Genomic DNA, 9,125 nt, shown 5'->3' on the forward strand with positions numbered 1-9,125 from the left:
TCCGGATCTACATAGTGGCAAATGAATTAAACTGACATAAAGTTTATTATGAGAATGTCTTTCAAGAATTGTTAAATCTAATAAATGTAGTTCCATTGTAGGACGAATATGGAGGTATGTGTCTTTAAAAGGAGGGAGCACCCCATACATCACACATCATACTAATTTGTTGGACAAAATTATAAAGTAAAATATAAAAATAATATTAATCGATTTTTTATGATGTCAAAAATGTATCTTGATATTTAATGAGATATTGTATAACGTCAATTTGTATGATCTCTATATTAAAGTTACGGTACACAAAGACTTGAGAGAGACCTGATTTCATACTAAGCTAGTGAAAGACGACTTTTTCATACCTCATTAGATATTTTCGATGAACCTTTTGTTCTTAATTATGAAGCAAAGTGATTATTTAATTTCATACTTATTTTTATAATAATCATACTAATTTTATTTTTAACAAAAAATTATACCGATTTAATTTAATGTAATACTCCCTCCATCTCAATTTCATTGTCCACTTTTGCTCAAAATTTATTCCAAAATAATTATACCATTGCTAAATATAGTAAATATTTAAACTACAAATCAATGATCTTTCTAATTTTATTAGCAAATATAAGTAAGAAAAAGTTAATGAGACTAATGATAACGACTACTCTCAAATAGTTTTAAAATCTGTTAGTAAAATTGTGTTGCAAAAACTATAATGAACTTTTAACAAAACATTTAAAAAATATATATCAATTCATCGTTTCGTGTTAGCGCAGTACATTTATCTTGTTTATACATCTGTACATGCATGTAATTGCTCTAAAATCTTACTTTATTCAATCAAGGAGATAAAAAGAAATTGAACTACACTAAGTAGACAACATTCATGATATTTGAGAAGATAAATGAGATGGAATGTAATTAGCAGTTGGAACACATAACTTCAAAAGTTAATATATGCCCGATAAATGTTGTAATACATGACAATGAAGACTAATTCATCTAATATCATCACAATATAAGAGATTCAGTGTCAATCATGTTCCCTTCATGCTTACTAAATTTGAAGTAAAGCAAGCAGAAGTCATAGTAGGATTCAACAATGTGTAGGTACTTTAGCTTCATCCTTCTCAAATAAAATGGCCCTTAATCCCCTTGTCTACAGATCCCTGTATATCTTTCCCATTCTACGAAAAGCACGAAAAATAGCGTCACGGGTGATTATGTTTCAAACTTCTAAAAGGGTAAAACTCAATGGCAATAATACAAAAACAGAACCTAAATCAGAAATCTATTAGATGCATGACCAAAAGAACTAAAAAAGAAAAAGGAAAAAAGCAAGCAGCTAGAGCACAAAAAAATACAGAGTAACTATGCTATTCTTTATATCAAGTGATAAAATTACCATATTTGAGTAATTGCTTAGGTATAGTACTTGCTACAAACATTTCGGTTATTTATAAGATTTCATATGTTCCCGTGTTAATGAGTTCTTTAGGTTTGTTCATTGATAAACAGTCTAAACAAATGATCAAAACGAATCTATATAAAGGGCAATCTTAAATGGATAGCAATTGTCTAGCTAAAGATTAAGGTTAGAGACTTAGGGGTGATGTGGGGTAGTAAGCTTCTACTACAAATTCCTAGAAATGAATGTATATAATTCACTAATATAAGTATACATGTAAAAATATTAAACATAGGCAACAAAAAAAGCATTGGTATAGTCATTATCCATCAAAGGCTAAAATCAAATTAAAGTTAATCAAAGAAAAAGGAACACATCAAAAATGAAATGAAAAGATGAGGAAGAATAGAAATGACATCTCCCTCATAGGCTGATTAAAAGATTCAATTCTAAGGAGTATTTTTTGCATTAATCATTATCATATGATACTATCATTACTCAATTCTAAGATGTAATTTTCGCGTCCAACATACTCTGTAGTCCGTACTCCACTAATGCACAATATATCAATATATCTATGATTAAAAGAAGAATTGTAAATTAAAGGCACTCAATTCTTGTCCACTATAACATTTCTCTACAGTTAAATCATCTACTCCTCTAGTTGATATAATAAGCTAACCAAAAATATAAATGTTGAATAATTAGTTTTTCCAATAAGCGTTGACCATTCTAAAAATTAAAGGGTTTAATGGTGGGTTTTAGTGAAGGAGTAATATGCTATCAATAGATAAAATTTCTAGAACTAAACCAGGGAAGCAAAAACATAGACTGATAGACAACCATAAAAGATAAATGTTTGAGAGATTAAATTCAAACTGGACATTAATACACATGAAATTAATTGGTAGTAAACTGGGAAAAAAATAAATTAGAATGCTAACCTCGTCTTGTGCAATTCAATCGATTTGTAGCTTCAGATTACGCTCCTCTCATGAATATTAAATAAGTAACTCTACATTCAAAGTTCATAAGAAGTTTACATATTCATAATCCGAAAGATCATAAATCAACATATAAGTTCAGCGTAAATACCAAAACCACTTTTAAATACAATTCCGAGCATCTTGTTGTCAGAAGAAACTAACAATACATGTGCCACATATCACATATAAGTAATATCAAAACAAATTAGATAATGTTTTCAAGGTAGTTAACAAAATCCGTTCAATTATATCTTAAAATGGGGAAAGAAGTTAAATAAATTTGAACAACAACTCAATACCATATCAAAACCAACTATACCCTAATTAAAATGGACCGATGAGGATGAATGATCATACCCGTGTGAATGATGCAATGAATTGAACTTGAAACTCCGTCACCACCTAATCAGAGTTGTCCTAACTTTTCCATGTTTTCTGGAGAAAATTTTAGGAATCATGACGTAAATCGGCAAAATAACACACCAATAAAATTTCCACTATCTAAGTCCAATCCCAAAAAGTCTACATTCATTAAAACAAATAAAAATGAAATTACGACGATAAATGATGCAATTTACTTGAAAGTGCATCTACTAACCATTAAATACATCCTCAATCTGATAACCTTTGCTTTGATCATTGCTATAATAATTTTAGATCTCTTTTTCTTGAATAATATATGGACAATAAAGAGAAAAATGCAAAGAAGAACAATAAAGAGGAAATCGGCAGAAGCAAATGCAGAGTCTAAGGCCCTGTTCTTTTGGACTTAATTTCAGTTCTAATAAGTTCGATTCGATTCGATTCGATTCACTCCATTCGATTCGATTCGATTCGATTCGGCTCCATTCGATTCGATTCGATTCGATTCGATTCGATTCGATCGATTCGATTCGATTCGATTCGATTCGATTCGATTCGATTTAATTTATTTCAACATTACTATTTTTATTCTTATTGATATCATTATTATTATTTTTTATAATGTATTTACTATTGTTATTATTATTATTGTTATTATTATTATTATTATTATTATTATATTATTTTTATATTTATTATATTACTATTATATTTATTAATAATTAATTCGTATTGTTTACATTATTATATTTATATTTAATATATTTATTATTATTATTATTATTATCATCATCATTATTATTATTATATTATATTTATTATTTTATTAATATATTTATTATTATTAATATTATTGATAATATATTTAATATTATTATATTAATAAGTTATACTATTATATTTATTATTTTATTAATATACTCATTATTATTAATATTATTAATCACATATTTATTATTATTATTATTATATTTAATATTATTATATTAATAAGTTATTATATTAGACCTATTATTATTATTATATTATTATTTATTTTTTAGTTATTATTAATAATGTTATCATTTATATTACTAATATATTATTATTATTATTATTATTATTATTATTATTATATTTATTATTATATTACTATTTTATTTTTTATATATCTTATTAAATTATTATTATTAGATTATAATAATATATTATTATTATTATTATTATTATTATTAATGAATAATATTATAATAATATTTATTATTATTATTATTGGTATTATTTTTATTATAATATTTATTATTATTATTATTATTATTATTATTATTATTATTATTATTATTATTAATATAATCTTTTTATTATTATTTCGATTGATTGATTCGATTGATTGATTGATTCCATTCATTCGATTCGATTCATTCACTCCATTCGATTCGATTGATTCGATTGATTCGATTCAGACAATTTCAGTCCAAAAGAACAGGGCCTAAGAGGCATATTGTTTATGGGGAAGCAAATGTAAGAGAATGAGAGAAGGGTAGAGGATGGGTGGCGGCTGGATAACGATGCACTGTATATTGTTTATTGTTTATTGTTTATACATAGTCTAGGGTTAAGACGCATAAGTTATGAGCGGGAAAATTCTTCAAAGAAAAATGACACGTGTCCAATAGTATGTATAGTGGTTCTTGTATTATAGTTTTATATAGATAGATAGATTCTTGTATTATAGTTTTATATAGATTTGATGCCAATCAATATTTTAGCAATTGATGGCAGTAAACGTGTTGAAAGATAATATTAAAATGGTTATACTATAAATATGCTGTAGTTTAGGAGCTCATTTAGGAAGGGATAAAATACAATGTTTGGTGATGCAGGGTAGTAGGCGGGAAAATAATTTTTTTTATAATTTATTATAGATTCTTAATTGTAAACCCAATTGTTCATAGCATAAAAGTCATCGTCAGTAGACTTTGTATAATAAACACCTTGAAGACATATGCATACAATCTATAAGACACACATTATAAATGCAACCAAATGTTACGTACATTGTACAATCAATAACCATACATTCATAATCAAAATCTACATTAAGGTATCTTTTCTAGACAAATTATATACGGCTTTTGAATTAGGAATTTAGCATAAAAATTTCGACCACGTAGAACTGTTTAAAGTATTAATGTGCCGAGCAATTATTTCAATTAATACACACATGAAAATTCAGTTCTTTTTCCTTTGCCCCTGGTTGCTGAGCTGGCCTCTGTATGTATCCCGCTTTTATGAGCACTTGCTATTATTAATACTACTTATAGTTTGAAATAATAAACCAAAAACCATATCCCATTGGAGCTCTTCTCATATTGTAGTCTTGGTATGACACATCCAATTGAGTATCCAATAATGTGCTTGATAATCGAATATACATATGTCACTATAGGTTGTTGGCCACTTCCGATTGCCACCCCTAGCAAAATATTCAGAAACATATTTCAAAAATCACATATTTGTATGATTGAAATTAATTAACAACCATTTTTTTTATGAACATGTCATTCGTCAAGAATTAAGATATATAAGGAGTATTATTGACCCGACTTTTATTAGTCTTCACAAATAACCTTTTGTAGGATTTTACAAACATCACTCAACTACACCATAATGACAACCAAAGAGTTAAGCTAGATATACAGTTACACACTCCATGACGACCACAGCCCCTTGCTTTTGAAAATGCATTAACAATAATACTATACATATATTAACAACAACTAGGTTTGTGACCCGTGAATTTCACGGGTTCATCTATTTTAGTTTTGATATTTTATCGTATTGTTAATATTTGTTTAAGCAATTAGTTGTTGATCCATTTAAAAATATACAGTCTTGAAATACATAGAAATTAGTTAGTTGATACCTTATTTCTTTGACCACTTTGGTTTATTTTTTTAAATCGAATCCTGCAAGTGACAATGTGGTAGCTACTAATTTTGAGAAACTTGACAACGGAGCAATGACAAAGACGACTCATTATATATACGTGTCTTTTACTCCGCAATATAATAAAGTGAGTTTTTTAAATATTAAAAGTTGAAACCATCCGTATATAATAAATTCCGTATGGAAAAATCTTCAATGATGCCTTATAAGGTTGTAAACTCAATACCTCAGTATAGTCATCTCCAAATTATTTCCAGACCTCTCCATCAACCCTCCCATAGAAATATCTTGAAGTCTTATCACCACGTGCATGCTTCAAATATTATTTACATCCGAAAAACATTTATTATATCGATAGAAAAGTATTAGATACGATTCAACGGTATGGTCGGTATCTAGTCCATGTATTACGAATTAAATTTTCATTTCAATTGCTCAATAATCTAAAAAACTATATTCCCTAAATCCGAATTCCAAAAGATTCATAAAATTTTTTAAGTTCCTTATTACTATTTCAAGAATTTGATCCATCTCTTGTTATACTTATGTCCATGATCCTATATAAAAATAAAAATAGTATTAAAGACTATAAAATAATCTATTCCAGTTTTGAAAAAAAAAACACATAAACTTAAAAATATACGGATTAGAATTTAGAAACAATACTATTTAATATTTATCTGAAGGTTCACTTTCGCTTCCTTTTAATACATGCCTTGATAATAGTTCATATGAAATGAAAAAAGAAAAATATATGTTAGAGATGATTATACTCATGAATACAAAAATACAAATTCAAATAGGTTGATCGGGAAAGCATAAGAGTAAAATTACACAACAATATACGCTTAATAACAAATTTAAAGAAATATTATAAGATCTCCATTTTGAGATCAACGATCATCTTATAATGGTTAAAAAAGCATAAATCACTTAAAAAAGTAAAGTAAATTTTATAGAAAAACAATCAAAAGGTGGGAGTTGGAGAAAACTTAAATGGGAAGAGGAAATGTCATAATTAAAATGATTAATTATTGTCATGATGGTTCAAAAGGTAAATTGTGAAATTTTAAAGATTTTTCATTCAATTATTTGTACTTATTTATGTACCATTAATTATGAGAGTATGTTTTCTTTTTTTAAGGAAATTATGAGATTAAGTTTTATGTATTTGTGGACGCGGGCCCACGGGGGGCTTGGGAACAAGCGTTTGCATTTGTGGAGTCGCCACCAATTTATTGTGGAAAATTGGAAACCGTTCGAATACCTCGTGCCATGTCAAGACACAAAGTAGTGACATGAACACCAAGAACTCGTTACCCTTAGCATTCTATGTCTACAATGACTCTCATGGATGCCAATGAACACGGATGTTCACAGAGATCTGGAGTAAGAGGTGAGGGTACGTATTAGGAAGCTCTTTTGATCGAACACCTAATCCCGCCCGCCTCGATAGCGGCCTCTACTAATGATTAGGGAAATTGTCTATACTCGATATATTGTCGATTTATATGCATGCAATGCAACATCCAACGTTTTAATCATAGCATGTGAGAATTAACTAAGTCGGTTATCACGTAATTTAACATACAATTAATGTCGAGGTAGGAATTTAGGTTAATTACATGTGAAAGCATACAAGCAATGCGACAAAAGAAATACAATAAAAATACAATAAAGAAAATTACAATAATTACATCGGATTTAATGATTTATGTCGAAAATACATTTAAAACGGATAATTTTAGAAAAGAAAGAATAAATAAATTAACGAACATATTAAGGGTGATAATACGATTAGTAGTAAATTAATACGTAAACTAATAAACTAGGTCAAAGCAGAACGGGAGTTCAGGGATAGAAATCAACCAGGAACAGGCGCAGCAGAGCTGCGTCCCCTTGGAAAAGGCGCATCAGTTGCTGCGTCCATTCCTTGGCTCAGTTCTGGCTGTGAAGCCGGAATTGCAAATTGTTAATATTCGTTGGTGATTTTAATCGATCATTATGAATAATTGACTTGGATGAAAGTGATTAACAAATGTGATTAAGGTCATAAAAACGATAAAACATGAATGAAACTGATTAGAACGAATTATTTACAAGATTAAAAGGTTAATTAATGAGAACAAATTAATTAGGTTAAACAAACTATTAATGACGAATTAATGACGGATATGATAAATAACAGATGGGAATATATCAAAGATCGAATTACGCTAAAAATCGGATTGACTTTAATGACGAAAAGCCGCAAATATGAATTATAAGGGATTTAAGCTGGGATTTAATGACGAATTGATCAACAATGAATTATTTACATGTTAGAATTGCTATATTAGAATTATCGTGTTAAAATAAACATGAACAATTGAAAACAAGCGAAAAACAATAGGACGAACAAAAGACGAAGGAAGAAGAAAGGAAGCAGGAACTGCGGCAGCCTCACGAAGAGGCGCAGCAGGTACTGCGTCCCTTCGAAGAGGCGCAGCAGTTGCTGCGTCCTTTCTCGACGGTTGTCTTCTGATAATCCGTAAAAAGGGTTTTTAACAAGGGTTTACAAAACGGTTTTAAGAATACTTTCGACATAAACCTTACAATTGTAATTACAAAAAAAAGCACAATAAATAAACGAAGGATTTATACCCTCAGACTTACATGTTTGACGAAACGAGGTGAACTAAGTTAACGTTTAGTGATGCTCGACTCGAATGTAGACGAAAGTGCCCTCTAAGAGGAAAACGAACAAGATTGATTAAGTTTGATTATTGTGGAGTTGGTCAAATTGGTCGGTCATGCAAAACGAGGCTGGTACTTAGAAAGATCCGAGCTTACGTGGTCGAAAGTTCAAGCACGTAGACGCCAATAAGTAAGAACGTGGTCTAGAATGCAAAGGGAGAATAGAAGGGCGGACAATTGCGTGAGAAATATGTGAGACCGAAGGTCTCTATTTATACTAATCACACGGAGGAAGTAGGGTTTTTCGGAGAAACTTTGGAAGTGAATCTCGAAAAGATATGAAAAGATACGAAAAATACGCAAAAAAGGACTTGGGAAGAGGCGCAGCAGGCACTGCGTCTCTTGGAAGAGGCGCAGCACTTGCTGCGTCCTTTCCCAAGTGGTTTCCTCCTACGGAAGAAAGATTTCCGTGTTTTGGTTATGGAATAACAAATTAATCTTGTTTTCCTTAAAATTTTGTGTGAATATTACGGGAAATTCTTTGCCAAAGATTAAAAGATTGCAAAATATGGAATAGAAATATCCGGAACATTCTAGAACATCCTGACTCGGTTTTAGAAAATGAAGACGGTTTTTTTGACCCGGACTCCAAATATACTCTAATTACTGCCAAAACGACCGAATCGGCACATAGATGACAATTAAGAGGTAGACACAAGTGTTTGAGCGATCACTTGACAATAAACTTACGAACTGTCACAAAT

At 29.5% G+C, this 9,125-nt stretch overlaps 1 long non-coding RNA gene across 1 annotated transcript; it reads right to left on the reverse strand.

The window, feature by feature from the left end:
* Window positions 1-1,193: 1,193 nt before the first annotated feature.
* LOC141657273 (uncharacterized) lies at window positions 1,194-4,323 on the reverse strand. The gene is made up of 4 exons (XR_012548706.1): window positions 4,226-4,323; window positions 2,993-3,141; window positions 2,752-2,829; window positions 1,194-2,423 (listed from the first exon to the last, which is right to left on the reverse strand). It is a non-coding gene; the product is annotated as an uncharacterized LOC141657273 (long non-coding RNA).
* Window positions 4,324-9,125: the final 4,802 nt, after the last annotated feature.

The sequence above is a fragment of the Silene latifolia genome, chromosome 1, assembly GCF_048544455.1.
Source record: "Silene latifolia isolate original U9 population chromosome 1, ASM4854445v1, whole genome shotgun sequence".
Taxonomy (NCBI): domain Eukaryota; kingdom Viridiplantae; phylum Streptophyta; class Magnoliopsida; order Caryophyllales; family Caryophyllaceae; genus Silene; species Silene latifolia.